At 39.0% G+C, this 16,570-nt stretch overlaps 1 protein-coding gene across 1 annotated transcript in view; it reads right to left on the bottom strand.

Annotated features, from left to right (window-relative positions):
• The window catches only part of CDK6 (cyclin dependent kinase 6), a 131,303-nt gene that overhangs the window by 6,976 nt on the left and 107,757 nt on the right, over window positions 1–16,570 (bottom strand). The window lies entirely within an intron of this gene.

The following is a 16,570-nucleotide window of genomic DNA, read 5'->3' as shown; positions in this document are numbered from 1 at the left end:
TTAACATCAATGAAATAACTTCCTCTCTCTCAGCTAATACTATCCTATGAATTATATCATTAAGCAAGTCAGTTTTCACTATAAAGAACATACTTAAATAGCTGTTTAGAGAGACAAAGCCAGAGTGAATGGCATGAAATTCATTAAAATATCACAAAATAAAAGATTATTATGGATATAAATTCTAAAGTAAATTTCTTGTATACTGTATATTGGAAACGTGGTCCTAGGTTTAAGGGGTCAAATAAATGATAATGGATCTATGAAGGTCTGTAAAGAATGGGGTGTGAAACGGTACAGAATTTACCTTGAAGGAGAGGAATACTTCTGCTGCATAAATAAAGATATGTTCAGGAAAGAAACAAATTAATATGCTGAATCTCCAAAGGATTTCAGAAAAAACAGCAACTAAAAGTACTTTCAGAGAGTGGTACACACCTTTTCTTTCCAAAGTGCAATTTAAAATATTTCCACTCATCATTTTTAAAGTACTATCCCCCCATAGTGCCTAAGTAAATATGAAATTCAGATTTGTATTACTGTATTACTGTATTGCTGTCTTTGTGTTGAATTACTAAGGTGTGATCAACAGTGCAATTTTGTGTTTAAAGTTCCAAGACATTCCAACAGATTACTGACAGATGATTAAGGATCCAACCAAGAATGAGGGTACCTGTGAAGATCAGGCCCCAGATATTCCGTATCGTTTTGGTTCAACAAATGATAGATGACTTCAAGAAATACAATTCAGACACACTGCAAACTGGGTCAACTGATAGCCAGGCTGTCCCTCTCTTCAGGAGCACAGCTCTTGGAGTACAGGGCATCCTGTAAGCTTACAGTTATGGTTTCCAGAACTGTTCAACTAAGACACTAAGACTTGCCAAACAATGCATATTCTCATGTTTACACTGTCAGCCTTTAGTTATGGAGAAATGTCAGTTCTCATTCCTCTCTCTGCGTACTCCTTTTCTTCTGTCTGATACAGTGACAGCCAAAGACATCATTTCACTGTTGCTCTTCATAGGAGAAGACCTCTCCCATCTATACTGGGAGAACAAAGAGTACTCAGCTATATTCCTTCCCCTCCCATTGCCCCTATGCAGAAGCACGTGTAGGATTTGGATCTCCTTTTGCTAACCATGAGTTAATTCTGAAAAATGGTGCTTTACATCTTGACACTCTCACATAGACTATAGAGTTCCATGTCACTGCCTATCTTGAGTTTCCACACCAAATACAGCAAGTAGATCCAAAGCACTGTGACATTTCTCAGTGAGACATAATTCTTGCAGAAATCTGTGACACCAAGAAAAAGAGCAGAGCAACAACTGGAAGAGATGCTGACCATCTCTGATGAACTAAACATGCATTTTGTCTCCTTCATGTTTGCTGTCATTCAGGTCATGTCATACCAACTTACACTGCTAACTGCTTTGCACAGGGACATTGAGAGAACAACTTCATGCAGTCTGATTTGAAACTATATGACATCAGACTGGAACTGATGGGGTAAAATGCGGTAGCCTGTTACTTGTCCATAAAGGGCTTTATTTATTTTGATTCTGAATAAATCATAAATGATGGTATGTGCTGCTTTCTAGATATACATGATATTTACTAATTGCAGCCTCTTTGACAAGACCATTTCAACTCATACACAGAGGTTTCTGTATTTTTTTAAGCTTTAAGGTATCCAGCAATTCTGGCTTCTAAAAAAAAATCCCAAAGCCTAACTTCACTCAGACAGGAGCATTTACTTCTGCTGTAAGCTTTGAGCCTCATTTTCAAAACGGTTAGTAGGCCACAATCCTGGTATTGTTTGTGGCAGCAGACACGCTGCCTATCTTCCAAAGTCAGATATTATGGCAACCTTAGACATTTTTTTGAATGACTGCTTAAAATCATTAACATACAGTTACTCTGAGTATTTAATTTTGGCTCCAGCATTAGAATATTGGGGGTCTTTAAATTAACAAAATCTACACAATCAAATAATCCTATTCATGCAAATGGAAAGCTGATTTAATGTTTTAAAATGTATGCTGAACCTTGCGTTAATGTGAAAGCTTGGCGAAGTCAGCCTTGTTCGCAAATCACCTTAGGCAGTGTCATGCCAAAACAAGTATGATTCTTGGGATTTTTAAGGGAGGTTTTTCCCATCGTTGCTGCTGTCTCAGATTCACTAAGGGCTGAAGCAAGAATTTAAATTCTTTTGAATATATAATTAAACAACACAAGGTGACCTTCCAACATACTTTGGTATTTCATCATAATGAAGTGTTATTAATTCACCTTTCAGCCTCCTATCCATCCCACCATCATGGCTACAACAGAATGCCAACTCCAGGTTAGGCACCACTAATGTAATGAAATTTGCCTCACGAATTTTGGCTGGAGGTTGAATTGGAATATTGGATGGATGATTGTGGAAGTAGATCCACCTAATCAGCAGCCATATGAAGATCTCGTCTCATTTTTTGGCACCGGTTACTTAAGTAAAGGCTTGCCAGCACTGTAAATCCAGCAACATAAAAACTTTTACCTCAAATTGATTGTTTTTTAAATTCTGTTCTTAAAGGTGGATATCAGCTCTCCCAGTACCACTGAAATGGGAGCATACACAGCAGCCATGGAAATGTAAAATTTCACCTTTGTTCTTGGTATTTTTCACTTGACTCTCTCACCCACTCACTCCCTGAGGTTTATTTATGCAAGCTCAATCCAGAAGTCCTTACTTGGGGATATGTTCTCCTCTCTGTGATGATAATCTGTGTAAGACTTGTTAGACTCTAAGAGTCTGATTTTGTAGAATTCCTTCTTTTTTCCTCGGGAAAGGCATGGAGCTGGGTTTGTCTTCTATGGCAGAGGAGGTGAGTATGTTCTCTGACTTCAAAGAACTCCTAAAATCTGTGTGTATGTGTGTCTCAGGAAAGTGGGATATTCCAATGGAGGTAAGGGCTATCCATGGGGATACAGTTGCCTTTTGTGTGGTTCCTTGACCCTCTCAACCTTCCCGGACTTTTGCTTGCTACAAAATTCATGCTCTGAGGGCTCCGACACCAATGCTACTACAAAACACACACTTGAGTAGAGAAGAATATGGGATGAAAAGACTTACAGTGCACTTAAGACATTTAATTTTCCTATTTTTACAAGAAGTCTCATGTTGTTGTGTCCCCATATTTTCCTATTTTTGTTGGTTATTGCTTCTTTGTTTTTTTAGGGAGAGGGTAAGAGGGAAATATTACAGGGAACTGGCAGGTTTCAGTCTTGTTTGATCACTCCTTCTTCAGGCCTTGGAACTAGACTATTATCCATGCCCTCTGAAATCGTGTCCACTGAATGGAGGAAAACTCCCTTTATGTCTAATGTAGGACCAAAATGCCTACAGATATGAAGATGAATTGGAGGCACCATATTACTACACTCATGCTAAAATAAACTCCTACTGAGTCAATAAGCCTGTACCTCAGTTCCTGAGGTACAAAATGTGCAGCTGCACAATTCAATAGATATTAGCTATGAGTTTGTATTGTGACTATTTTCACAGGATAAATCTATCTACCTTTTTGTATGGCAGTCTGACACAAAGATGCATATAAATCTTGGGCTGTGTGAAGAACAGTGTTGCCAGTAGGTCCAAGGAGGTGATCCTTACCCAACTCAGCACTGGTGAGGCCATACCTGGAGTACTGAGACCAATTCTGTTCCCCAGTACAAGAGAGACATGGTCATACTGGTGAGACACCCCCAAAGGGCCACAAAGTTGATTAAGGGACTGAAGCATCTGACATATGAGGAAAGGCTGAGGGAGCTGGGACTGTTTAGTCTAGAGAAGAGAAAGCTCAGGGGGCGATCTTCTTAACATATATATAAGTACTTTAAGGGAGGGTGAAAAGAAGATGTAGCCAGGCCCTTTTCAGTGGTGCTCAGTGACAAGACAAGAAGCAATGGGTACAAATGGAAGCACAAGTGGTTCCCTCTGAACATCAGGAAATACTTTTTTAATGTGAGGGTGACCAAGCACTGGCACTTCACAAAGAGATTGTGGAGCCTCGCACCTTGGAGATATTCAATAGTCATCTGGACATGGCCCTGGGCAACCAGTTCTAGGTGTGTCTGCTTGATCAGGGGGGGTGGACCAGATGACCTCCACAGGTCCCTTCCAACCTCAATCTTTCTGTGATTCTGTGATAATGCAGAAATAAGAATATAGATCATGAAATAAGGTTGCAATGTAAAACCTCACAAATCCTGAAAAAGTTACCATCTGCTTATAGTTTAGAAGGACTTGCACCACTAATTTTCTGGCTGAAAGGCTCTCATGTTTCTATGTAGCTGAACAAATTAGATTTCACTATTCACCAACTTTAGGCTCTCTTCTCTTGAGTGAAGGAATATACTCAGCTCATGTGGCTGCTTCATTCTGAGTTTCACCTTCACTGAATATTCTATGTATCTGAACTGGGTATCAGTGTTTGAAAGGTTGAGTACTTTATTTTATAGACACTGTGTTTCATGTCTGTTCTACTCAGCGAAAACTGAGATATAAACACTTCCTAATCAAGTCTCCATGAAAAAATTTTTACTGGTACATCTCCACAGACATGCCAAAGAAATTCTAAAAGTTTTGTATGCAATGACAATGCAATGACACCCAAGAGATAAACTAAGTTTAACTGTAAACTGGTCACATTACTTCTAGACTTTACTTTCAGTAAGCAAAATTCTAACTTTTTCATAAGAAAAGTTAGAATTTTCATACAAACTGCAATGAAAGATATCAATAAGCACTGCTTTAGTCTATACTGCAGTGCAGACACAAGTTAAAAAATAGTCTAATAAAACCACATGCACTGAGGCACAGAACAAGATTTCTGCAGGTTTCTTAATCGTGGCTGATATTTTGAACCAGTTAGTAACATTCTGATTTGAAACTATCATTTAGTTATAAAACTACAGGTAAAATGGATACATGGAAGAACCGTCATGTGAAGAAAAACAGTATTGAAGAGGGAAAAAAGATCAAGAAATTTTCTAACCAAAACATATTACAGATCTCTCACAAAAATTTTAGAGTTGGCAATACCTCCAAGGGTAGACTAGTCTTATGTCTTTCCAGATATGTAAGAAATAACTTCCAAAATAACTATCTCAATTTTTTCTGCTAGACCATTTGCTCTGTGTGCTAAGAACAGCAGTTGGGAATCCCATTCCCTTCCTTGTTGTCACAGAAAACCAAGAAAGATGATCTCTTGATTACTGACTTGAATATATACAATATTCTCAGTGAAAAGTCTGTGTATTGGCAATCCACATCTACTCAGTGAAGTCATACAAGAATTCCCTAAAATGAAAAGAGCATCATGGGTGGAAAAGGTACAACTTGTTTTTAGTCAAGCAGGGCTTAGTCTGGTTGAAGAGATGGCAAAGAGAAGAGTTGGGAAGAAGAGCAGCGATTTCAGAACAGGTAGCGGCTGCTTTGAGGGCAACAGACAAGATGGGGGAGGTGTTGAAAGAAAAAGTCCATGATAATTTGTCATAGTGGAGAGAAAAACATAAAAGGAAAGAATATAGCAGCAGTTCATGGAAGTGGTACAAGGGATTTTAGAAGCTGGTAACGTTGTAGTAGTTAAGTCTAGGAGTTTGTATGTCTGTGTGTGTAAGAGCAACAAGGTGATGGTGAAGAAACTAAAAAAGCTAAAGCCAAGAAACATTTGCCAAGGAATCCTGCATCGAGCCATGGGAAACCTGCCAAGCTACATAGTCTGTGACTCAGAGATATATTTAAATTATGTTTTTTTTCCTTTTCATATTAAAAAATGTGAATAGCTGGTAAATAATTTTGTCAGATTCTTAGTTACTTGTTATGAAGAAATTATTTTCATTTTTAGAATTAAAAACAAGTAAAATCTAAAACTAGAATTATGAAATGACTAGAAATAACATGATCTGGACTGTCCTGTGGAAACCTTTATTCAGAGGGATTATTTCTGAACTGCTTCCTCACTCTTGTTCCCACCACTGCTTTGACAGATCCACTGGACAAGTCTATGCTGCAGAAATGAAAAGAAAAACTAAGGCAAGATAAAAGGAAAAAATATGTGTCACCGTTTAAAGATTAACATCATTGTCTCTTTTGATAGGTAAAATGAATATGGTACAGTATAAAACTTTACTCTGAAAACAGGCCACAGCTGACATTGCACGCTCTGGACAGTTACCCACTTCCAGTCACAAGTGACTTGCCTCAGCTGTTGTGCAATTCAGAGTTCTCATTTCAAATGTAACATTTTTTGTACTTCTCCCTCTTCTTTCCCTTTAATAATATCTTTGTGTGGGTGGATGCCAGACACAGCATGGGAAGAAGTTACTTCATGTAGAACTTACTATACTTCATCACAAACTGCTCAAAACTTTTAATAAACTTATCTTCTCCTACATATAAGAAGATGACATAGATAAGCATTACAACTAAGGAAATACTCTTCAGCTACAATCTGACAGAAAACAGATCAGCCATCTTGAGTTTCTTATTTTAGTCTTTAACAGACCGATTACTTGAACTCTATCATTCTTCAAGTAGGATAGTACTGCAATCATGAGTAACATCTCTAAGATCACTGGGGCTGTGTCAGGATTAAACTATTATTAGAAACAGATCTAATGCATCAAAAGAATTGCAGTAATTATTATTTTTTCTGGAGTTTCTCATGTCATCCAGTAGACAGAAGTAGATAAAGGAAAACATGTAGTTTCTGAAAAACTACTGCAAACTTCCAGTGCTGCAGCATGTTGTTTTCTCCCTGCTGCTACTTAAAATGAAGTAACCAAATTCTAAAACTAAAGATAATATTCTGTCCCAAAAATGCACATACAGTCTATTTCCTAAGAAACATATGGGATTTCTGCCTGTGCCGAGAAAGCAAGGTCCTTTCTGAGCTGTGTGTAGATACAAGCCAACAAGGGAAGGACCCAGCTGGTACAGCAAGCTTCTAGGACACTGTTCATATACAGGTCCAGAGCTTCTAGAAATGTGGCTGGAAGTTGCAAGCCACTGATGTGGTGCAAGAGGAGGTAAAAGGCAAAATAGAAAATCATATTAATAGGGAGAGAGAACACTAAAAAAGATTAGGCATCATTTTGGCAATCCACTTCAGTGTTAAGCTTGCTCATCAGATGAATGTTTCCTGGTGTGGGTTTTCATCATGAAAAGTTTGCACTGCTTTGCTGCAAATGATTGTTTTACATGGAGATGCTGGACTTTCTGAGGGTTTTAACATATAGGTTGGCAACCTGGGAAGAGCCAGAGTTGTAAAAGTGGACCAGTCACAAGAAATTTGCAGATGGATATGCATGTTCCCTTTGCATGCATAACTGAGAGGGAAACATTAGTAAAAGTGAAACCAAACAGAGGCACTGTGTAAAGCTTTATGACCAAAGCAGGGCCAGCCTACTGTGTAGATTCAGTTGTTGATTAAAAATGCAGCAAAAGGAAAGAGAAAGAGCATACATGAGGGAAAATATAAGCATCTTCAAAGCTCCCTTAGGAACCTGGCAAAAGAAGATAATTTTCTGGGTGCTTAACATTTACTTGACACCTTTCACGTAAGCATCATGTTTCAAGGTCTCAGGTGGCCTTGGAGCAGAATCATGGGCCTTGTCCCTCACTACTGACATAAAAGGGAGCTTTATCACAGACGTCAATGACCCCAGGATCAAGCCAAGTGATATCTGGTTTCACAACCTCTTATAAGAAAAAAAAAAGGTGCTTCAACAGAAGGATACACACACAGAGACACAGACACAGACACAGACACAGACAGACACACTTTGACCAGAATATGCTCTAAGTCGGCAGATCTCATCTGTTCCTGGGCAGAACTACTTCAGCATCCATCACTTAACACTACTTTTTGAAATGGAACAGCCTTGATAGGTTGAAGGTCCTTCACTTATTCCCTCAGCACACACATCAATTCTCTTATCTCCAGAAGATTTGTAGGTTTATTTCACCAGGGCTTTAAGAATTGTTATCTCAGCTCAGGGAGCATGATATAACAGTGGCATTTTGAAAATAGTCACAACATTTGAAGCAACTTCTGGAAATACATACACAACTGACCTTGGAAAAAAGGAAAGGGAAAAAAAGTATGGTATTTGCTTGGAGTAGCAAAAGGAGCATTCCTCTTGTTTATACTGACAGTTCTACCAGCAACATGATTTAACAATTTGCGTGTTAAACACCCACCCCATCACTGCACACAGCTGAATTACATCCATCTTGTCAGTCAGCAGTTTGAAGTTTAATTATATAACTAAACTGCAGAGTTCTGCATTTTTATAGCATCTTGGAAGAACTGCTGGTATGACAAATACAATATGATAATTCTTTTCCCGTGATCACTTATTAAGTTTTCTATATTCTCTTTCTCATTAATCTATTTCATAACCCCTTTCTAAACTTGCACTCTCTAAAACTGCCATGCTTCTTTGCTCTTCTTGTGCAACTCAGTTTTAGGGTTTGAAGGAAGTAACTGAACTATGGATTAGATAAAGGCCGTCCTATGTGTGTGGATAGGAGCCAAGAGGGCTCCTTCCTTTCTAGTTCACTCACATAAGCAATGGGACAAATAAGTGTGCAGGATGCTGTGCATAGGCAGTGTGTGTGTGTCTGTGCAGAGCTCAGGAAAATCCTCACCTCCAGGTGTTTGTGCCTGTGAACAAATTTGCCCACATTTTCCTTGAAATGATCTAAATTCTCCTTCCAGAGGATGCCAGAACTGGTTTTTACCACAGCTTTTGTTTAACTCACTTAAAAATCCAGCAGACAGCACTCCAAAATGACATTTTAGTGAGAGCATGAAGGTGCTCTTTAATGCTGTATTTTATGATAATCTGTATCACAGCAAAAGACCAACTTTCAAGGTAACCAACAGAAGTCTGTTCCTAGTCTTTATTGTTTACACAAAAGAAATGAAAGTCATCTTCTACATGAACTAACTACTCCTTTATCCTGTATGAAATTTCATTGTGAAAATCTACTCAAATCACATTTTTCAGAGATACTGAATTAATTTTTTGTAGTTCCACAACTTTTCCTGCAATGCCAAGATGACTCTGAGAAAGCTCATCAGCTGACATTTACCTTCTTTTCTGGTCTACAAACCCCTTTTAAAATGGACTTTGCTCTGAGAGTGCCTCTAATGTTGGAACTAGTTTTTATCAAGGAGAGATGTAACAGATTTTCAAGTCTGAGGCCCTCTAAAATTCAATTCAAGTTCCACAAACTGATTATATTTTCAATCAGATTGCTTTCCAGGTAAAGCTTTAAACAAAAAGATTTTGGGCCATTAGGTTGATTTATCTTGGAGTAAAGAACTCTTTTTAAACAGATGTGTTGTCATTCTTCTATCAGCTGAAAGTCTATGCACACCTAATTACTGCCTGAAGGAAACTACCTCTGATTCTTCTGTATCAATGGAGAAGCAAGTTAATGTAAAGGGAATACATATATTACACGTACTGGTTCATTCAATCTGCCCAAAGATAGTTAGCAATTAACATCCAAGTATGTGTTTCCAGGTTTTCTAGGGTTTTATTTCTTTCTCAATAATGCTAAGAAGCTTTACAGACTAAAGTTATACCCTATAGATAAAAGAGCTTATACTCTAAATATGTAATATAAAATCCTAAGAAAGGACAGAATTATAAATGATGTATCAGTTCCATCATTATGAGTCACACAGAAGATGGTATATCTATTTAACTAAATTACTTTTTTTTTTTTTTTTTTTTTTTTTTTTTTAATTCTAGAGCTAGGAAGAGTAAGGCAGAAAAGCAAATATCCAACTATAAAAGCATAAGAAAAAAAGTCTGAAAGACAAAATTTTTTCTGTCATCTGCAGTAGTACAGTGACAGAGTGATAATGAGGTAACAGAGGCTGCGCATGGGCACTCTCCAAGACTTCAGACAAGAGAGCTCCAATAGATGTCAAATTTCTATATTTGAAGGGAAACATAGAATTTGAAATGTTCTACACATTCTAGGACATAAATTTCTCAATACAGGATAAAATCCAAGAAAAAGCTGCTTTTTTTATTTTTTTTTTTCCCCCCCTCTGCAAAATAAGCTAAGAGAGAGAATCCTTGGATTTTCTCTCCAACTGGGCTTGAGCTGCTCCTATGTGGTATTGAGTACATTTTGATCTATGATCACTTCTGTTGTCCCCATATTAGGTGTTACTGGCATCTGTTGCACTAAACCTCTTTAAATTTTCAGATAAACCTGAAACATCAGAAGAAGTACCGCTCCCCTGCAACTAGTATGTCTCATCACTTTAAGCTGTAATAAAACTCTCTTGGTCAGAAAAAAAATCTCTGAAAGGGGAGATCAGAGTTATCAGTTTTACTTAAACAGTAAACTGTTATGTGAGCAGAGGTGAAATTTCAACTTCAAACTTCTCCAGCTGCTGAGTCTGAGTGTCAAAAGACATGAAAGTGGATTAGAAGGATGGTGTGAAGAAAATACTTTAATTTTTAGCAGCTGTGCTGGCTTACAATGAATTCATAAACACCTGCGGAGAAACTTGCGATAAGCATTTAAGGTAGAAAGCATGTATAGCAACCATCCAAGGAAAACTGATACAGTTTTCAAAGGCCAGTTAAACTAGATATAACTATGCCCTAAGCAATACTTTGTCCCATGCAATACACTCTGCCACTCGGACTGGAGAAGCTGCAAGATTTACATTCACTGCCCCTGACAGTGCATAGTAATCTGAGTCCACCTGCTGAGAGCTCTCCAGTTACTTATCCTGTTCAGCTATTAGGGATTTCACATGAAACCTTTTTTTTTTTTTTTTTTTTTTCCCCCCCACTTGAATCCGTACCAAAAGAAAAGAGTTTAATTTCTTACATTAAAGAGAAAAAACAAAAAAAGAACTTCTAGGTGACAACACTGCTCAGAGACTACCCTCCCTTATGCAACTGCAGTGTTAACACACCTCATGCTGTAGATTTGTGTGTTTCAAAGCCCCCCCAAATAATTTTGGGACAACTGTTATGCTGTTATCTCTGCTTTGCCATTACTAGAGGCATAACTCTGCTTCTGTGTTGTCCATGGCACAACTCTATTGGCTTCTGGCATTATTTTAATGGGAATAGCATACATTTCTGTCTCTACAGAATGCACGTTTCCTCAGCCTCTGAAGTACTGAGCATCTGTAGCAACTTGAGCCACCCCACATCTTGAACTTTTCAGTCCCCCAGGTCATTCACCACCTTCATGTCCACTACAAGCAGTTCCCCAAAATCCAGATGGAGTTGGCTGTCATTTCTGAAAAAAATCTGATTTGCTCAGAATTAAAAACCAGAATACTCTTCTGGAGTAAGCCAATAACCAAGTAAAAGCTTCCTTCCATGGTAAGCCATTTTATGCCTTGCTTTTCATATTGTTGTGGCTGGAGTGTTTGCCAAAAATTGGGAGTTCATCAAAAAGTCTGGGCCCTCTTTAAGGTCTAGGAGATGAGTAACACCTCCCTTTCCTTTTTACAATTACTTTCCAGAAAAGGAAAACTGATTCCAAGGCAGGAGAGAAGCAAGCAAACCTGTTTCTGTGCCTCAGTGGGTAGGACACCCAGCCAGGATACAGTTCTGACTTTGTACATACACTCTTTCATTGCTAATGATCTGATGAGATCTAGTTGTAACTGAGTATCTTCATTCCTACAGCAGCAGAATATGATTCATCACTGCCAAACAGGCTTAATTTAACAGCTACAGATAGGAACATTTCTGAAAATTCTCTTGCTACATACACTTCTTTAGATGCTGAAGGCTTGCACTCCAATTATTTGGATATAAAGAGCACTTAAAAAATTATTCAGTTGTATAGAACAGTATATATGCTGTACTGACATAATAATAAAACCTGCTTTGTGGACATAATTTAATAAAAAAGTAATCTGATAATCACTATAGTTGGTCAAATTCTGGATGATATAGCTGATTGAGTCATTTATCTTTAGGCAACTGATCTAGACTCAGTCAAAATCAATAGTAACCAAATCTTCATGCCAATTTACTCCCGCTCAGTAGAATAAATTAGTGGAAATGAAGTAATTCCTTGGATGAAATTCTTATTTGACAAATGTCCATATTCCAAAAGCACTTATTACTGACAAACGTGGATGTGTTAGGAGAGAAGATATGGATGTGGAGAATATTTAAGTAAAAGAAGAAATACTGCATCAGAGATTGTCTTTGAGTTGCCTCCGGATGGTATGCTTTCAGAACATCTATAAAAGGAAAGCAGGGCACATCATGCATGAGTTTCTGGAAGAAGTCATATGGTTTGACCATGCATAGCCAGACTGCTGTTTCCTCAAAGACTGCAAAACATGAAGCATCCTGCCAGCATAAGAGGGCAGCCTGGCATGTCACATGCTGACATCAAGAGCTCTCAACTTGTCAAATCCTGGCTCTGTCTCTAGCAGAGTCAGTGTACCATGGTGGCTGTGTCTCACGTGGACTCATCTGTACAGGACCAGCGTGTCAGCAAGTCAAGCAGAGCATGCAAGTGAATGTGCTGGCCATGCCACAGGTGTTTTGCAAACAAAAATTAGGAGCAAGGTAACAGCACGTGTATTCATATCACAAGGCGAATTGTAACTTCAGAGGAAGAAGGGAGAGGAACTAGGGTGAGCTGTATCCTGCCATGCTTCTTCTCTATTTTTTAGTACACAGGCAACATCAGGACCCTGAGGACTGATGGCAACGGAAGCTCCAGCTATGTGTGGGTATCACGGGTGCTGCTCTGTGGCAATCAGCATGCACATGCAGGAGAGGCTGTGGCCACCTCCCTTCGTCCCCAAATTAGGACTCTATCTAGGTCTTCGACATCTGCAACTACAGCCAAAGTACAGACTCCCAGACCAGCTGACAAGTGCTCTGCAGTGGTCTGAACCCTGTGGCATAGGTAAGCTTTTCCACAAAGGCAGCGGGGAACTGCCTCTGGGCACTGCAGTTCCCTTAGAGAAACTGTTTTCCAGAAATCTAAATATCAAACTTCCTCTTGCTTTCTCTTTGACATTTTGAGCTCTCCTCTCATAGCCAATTATTTACTCCTACAAAGTAGCACAACATTTCAGAAAGCTGTGATGTTTTGCTCTGCTGTCCTTAGCTGTTTTTAAACTGTCATCCATTCCTTCAGGTGCACTTTCCACTTCTCCTATGCAGATTTAGGATTTTTTTTAGATGTAAAGAACGTCTAACAGCTTTGGTGAGCACCTACATATGGAAAAGTTCTAGTGCAAAGCTGTTGAGAAGAAAAGACACATATGCGAGACAGGTTTGTCCTATACACTTCTTAACTATTAGATACTATTTTTATGGACTGAACAATGGTAGCTAATGCTTAGATTTCTTTTCTGGGTAATCAAATGCAAAAAACTCAGTAAAGCTGCCCAGATCAAAACTTCTGACTAGACATTCAATTTGGAAAAAAAACCCCACACCTGGGAGCTCAGCCACATGAGCCACTGTTAAAATCCAGTCTTTCTCCCTGCTCTCCAGAGTGCACCAGTGTCCAGGAAAGGATCCCATATACCCACTTGGAGTTTAAATACCTTTTTGTAGCCATTTTCTTATGAAAGAGAAAAGTAAATAAAAACAATGTTTAGTTCTATTACGAGTCAAACAAAAGTACACAGAGCTTCCCCCGGCCAAACTCTAGGCAAAAAGCAAAGCCTCTCTCAGCCAAGTTCCTGAAGAGGGAAGCTGTGTGAATGAGCCAGGAGACCCTTTCAAAAGGAAAGTCTTTGGGCAGCGTACAGCTGGCTAGCCCTCTCCGGGTTGGAGAGGAAGGGGCACGGGTAGCATAGCCCTGCTTCTCTCCTGTTCTCTGGCTGGTGGAGTGACCGCTGAAAGCCATCTGCAGCTGGGGATACTATTAAAGCAACCCTCAGGCTGCTCTGGCTTATCCCGGGAATGAACTTGTCTTTGAGATGCTCCAGAAAACACAAAGGTGATGCACCTTCACACTGACAGGCCAGCAGCTGTGCTGAGCACAGCTCAGAATGAGGGACCCAGGAATTTCTGCTGCCAGCTGCATTTCCAAATATCTGTTACAAATGCTATGATGTTAATACCAAGGACTTAGAAATATCTACATCATGACTGACATGTTGTGGTCTTTCTCCTAGCCACAAGGTCTTTTCCTCTGACCTCTGGCCAGGCTAATTCAGATTGTCACAGACTGGAATATCACCCCTCTAAGGAATGTATATTTTTTCAAGGATGATGTGTTCAGGAGGATTTCAGACCAGTGCTGTGCCACCTGCACATGAAGAAGCTATGGGAAGTTTTCCAGGAGGGGAGCGCTCTTGTGAGCTCCTGCAGCTGCCGGCTGCCAGCCCAGAGCCACCCGGCCCCAGTTCCTTGGGCACTGCCTGGCCTGACATGACCCCACACCTGAAGTTAACAGATTAAACTTGGTCAGCTAACACTGTTTCTGTGGGTCTTCTTACCCCTGCCTCAAGGTTCCCTTCTGTTTTTTGTCATGGGTAGTGACAGTTTTTGGTTTCTATGGTTTATCAACGGTTTCCCTTACCAACAGATCTATTCCTCTGACTGAAAGTCTGGCACAGCTGGAAACTAAAAGGAAAACCACAAGTGAATGGCCTGGCACTCACTTACCACTCATCTCCAACCACAGACCGATACAGTTACTGGATTTGACTAACGGCTATCAATCAGCCCAACTGTAGACACTTAGAAAGATATCTGCTAGAAAAGGCTTGAGGGAAAATGTGAACTAAAAACCAAGGTATTTTACTTTTAATGGGGTGATGCTGTCTTGGAAACTCACATCTATTTTGTACTGAATAATTAGTGGTATTATTCTGATGGTTTGCCCTTCTCTCCATTAATGTGCGTTTGTCCTCTGCCCAAACCCAATGGGAGTTCTGCCTCAGAGGTCAGATTAAACAGAAAACAATCCTGCTTATTTGAAAACTGGAATAACATGAACAAGTGCAGTCTTTTGCTTTCCTTTGTTAGTTAAGTTTGAAGGAAAATGTCATTGTTGTTCGATCAGATCACTAAGGTCGCTAAGCTAAATTGTGGCTTGGGTCCATTCAACTTAAAAAATATCTTTGTAATAGGCTGGCCACTTATCTGGGGTGGAAGAAAAAATCCTATTTTATTAGGTCTGGTTTGGAAAAACCATTACCCTCCCACACACCCATATGCACATGAATGGCAGAAGAATAGAGGAAAAGTGCAAAGCGCAGAATTTTGAATGCTGACAAGATCTTTCCAAGGAACGAACCTTCTCCCAGTACAGTTGGTCTGGACTGTGGTGAACTTTTATGGCACTTGCAACTTAAATCATTCTTGTAACAAAACAAGATAATTTCCAAAAATGGCAAAAACAAACTCAGGCCAGAACTGTACAGTACCTTGGTTCAAAGGTTCAAATCAAGCTGTGTAGCTTTTACAGTTCTAAGCTGCAACGTCCACCTTTGCTTGTTGAAACAAAGACAAAACAGAAAAGGGAAAAAAAAGTTGTTGTTTTAATTTTCCTGTTACCAAAATCTAACTGTGAGCACAGACAAGTGAATGATTACACTTTTGAGCTCTTGGTCCACTAGATATGCTGGTTTAAGGTTCACTGGAAAACACCAGATAATATGATTGCAAAGTCTGTGTTTAAAATTGCTGTGTGATAAAGAGAACAGTTCTCTCTTAAACCACATTTAAGATGTTTGCCAGTTTATACAGAAAAAGCAACTCCTAAGCAGCATTTATGACTGTATTTACTCAGTTGCTTTTTGTCTAGATGTCTCTATTGTCTTGGTTTTATTATACCTTCCCTCCCAATATACACTTATACTTTTTTTTTTTTTCTTTTATGGATTTGTCTTCTGCTGCCTCTATTTCTCTCTTTTTTCCAACATAAGGAAGATTTGAAAATATACTACAGCTCTCTTATCTCTCTGCATTTGAAAGGCATTTCAGAAATGTGTTGAAAATAAGAGAAAAGAGCACAAAAAGGGAAGGTTAGGCTAAGAGCTGAAAAAAAGGTAGAAACTTTACCATATAGAGAAATACAGGATCTAGCAGGCAAAGCAAAATATTCCTACTGATCAGATATGCTGAAGCAGAGGAAAATAACTGACAAAGAATTAAACATCTGAAATGAGACAAAGTTGTCAGAAGTATGCCTCACAATTCCACACATGGCAGTATTCATATTTTAGAGTCTATTATCTTTAGAGTATTTTTTCAGACTGTTCACAGTACTATTCTTGTATATGCAGAAAGGTAAAACAAAACTGAAGTCTTCACTACTATCAGTCAGAGTTGCCTTTCTTTCTCTGTACAGTGTGACCAGGATTTCATCTGCAATATCCATAGGCACAGTAAGAAATTAAAAACTGAATTTGATGACAACAGCGTGCAAAACAACTATTAATAAAGGTCATTTTAAAAAGACAAGAAATTGTCTTTCTCTACAGAAGTCCTGGTGATTTTTCCATTATTTCCTACCCTACATAAATCATGC

The sequence above is a fragment of the Athene cunicularia genome (assembly GCF_003259725.1).
Source record: "Athene cunicularia isolate RWA chromosome 2 unlocalized genomic scaffold, athCun1 chr2_part1, whole genome shotgun sequence".
Classification (NCBI taxonomy): Eukaryota; Metazoa; Chordata; class Aves; order Strigiformes; family Strigidae; genus Athene; species Athene cunicularia.
The sequence above is the reverse complement of the archived record's forward strand: the minus strand, read 5'-3'. Positions and strand labels throughout refer to the sequence as shown.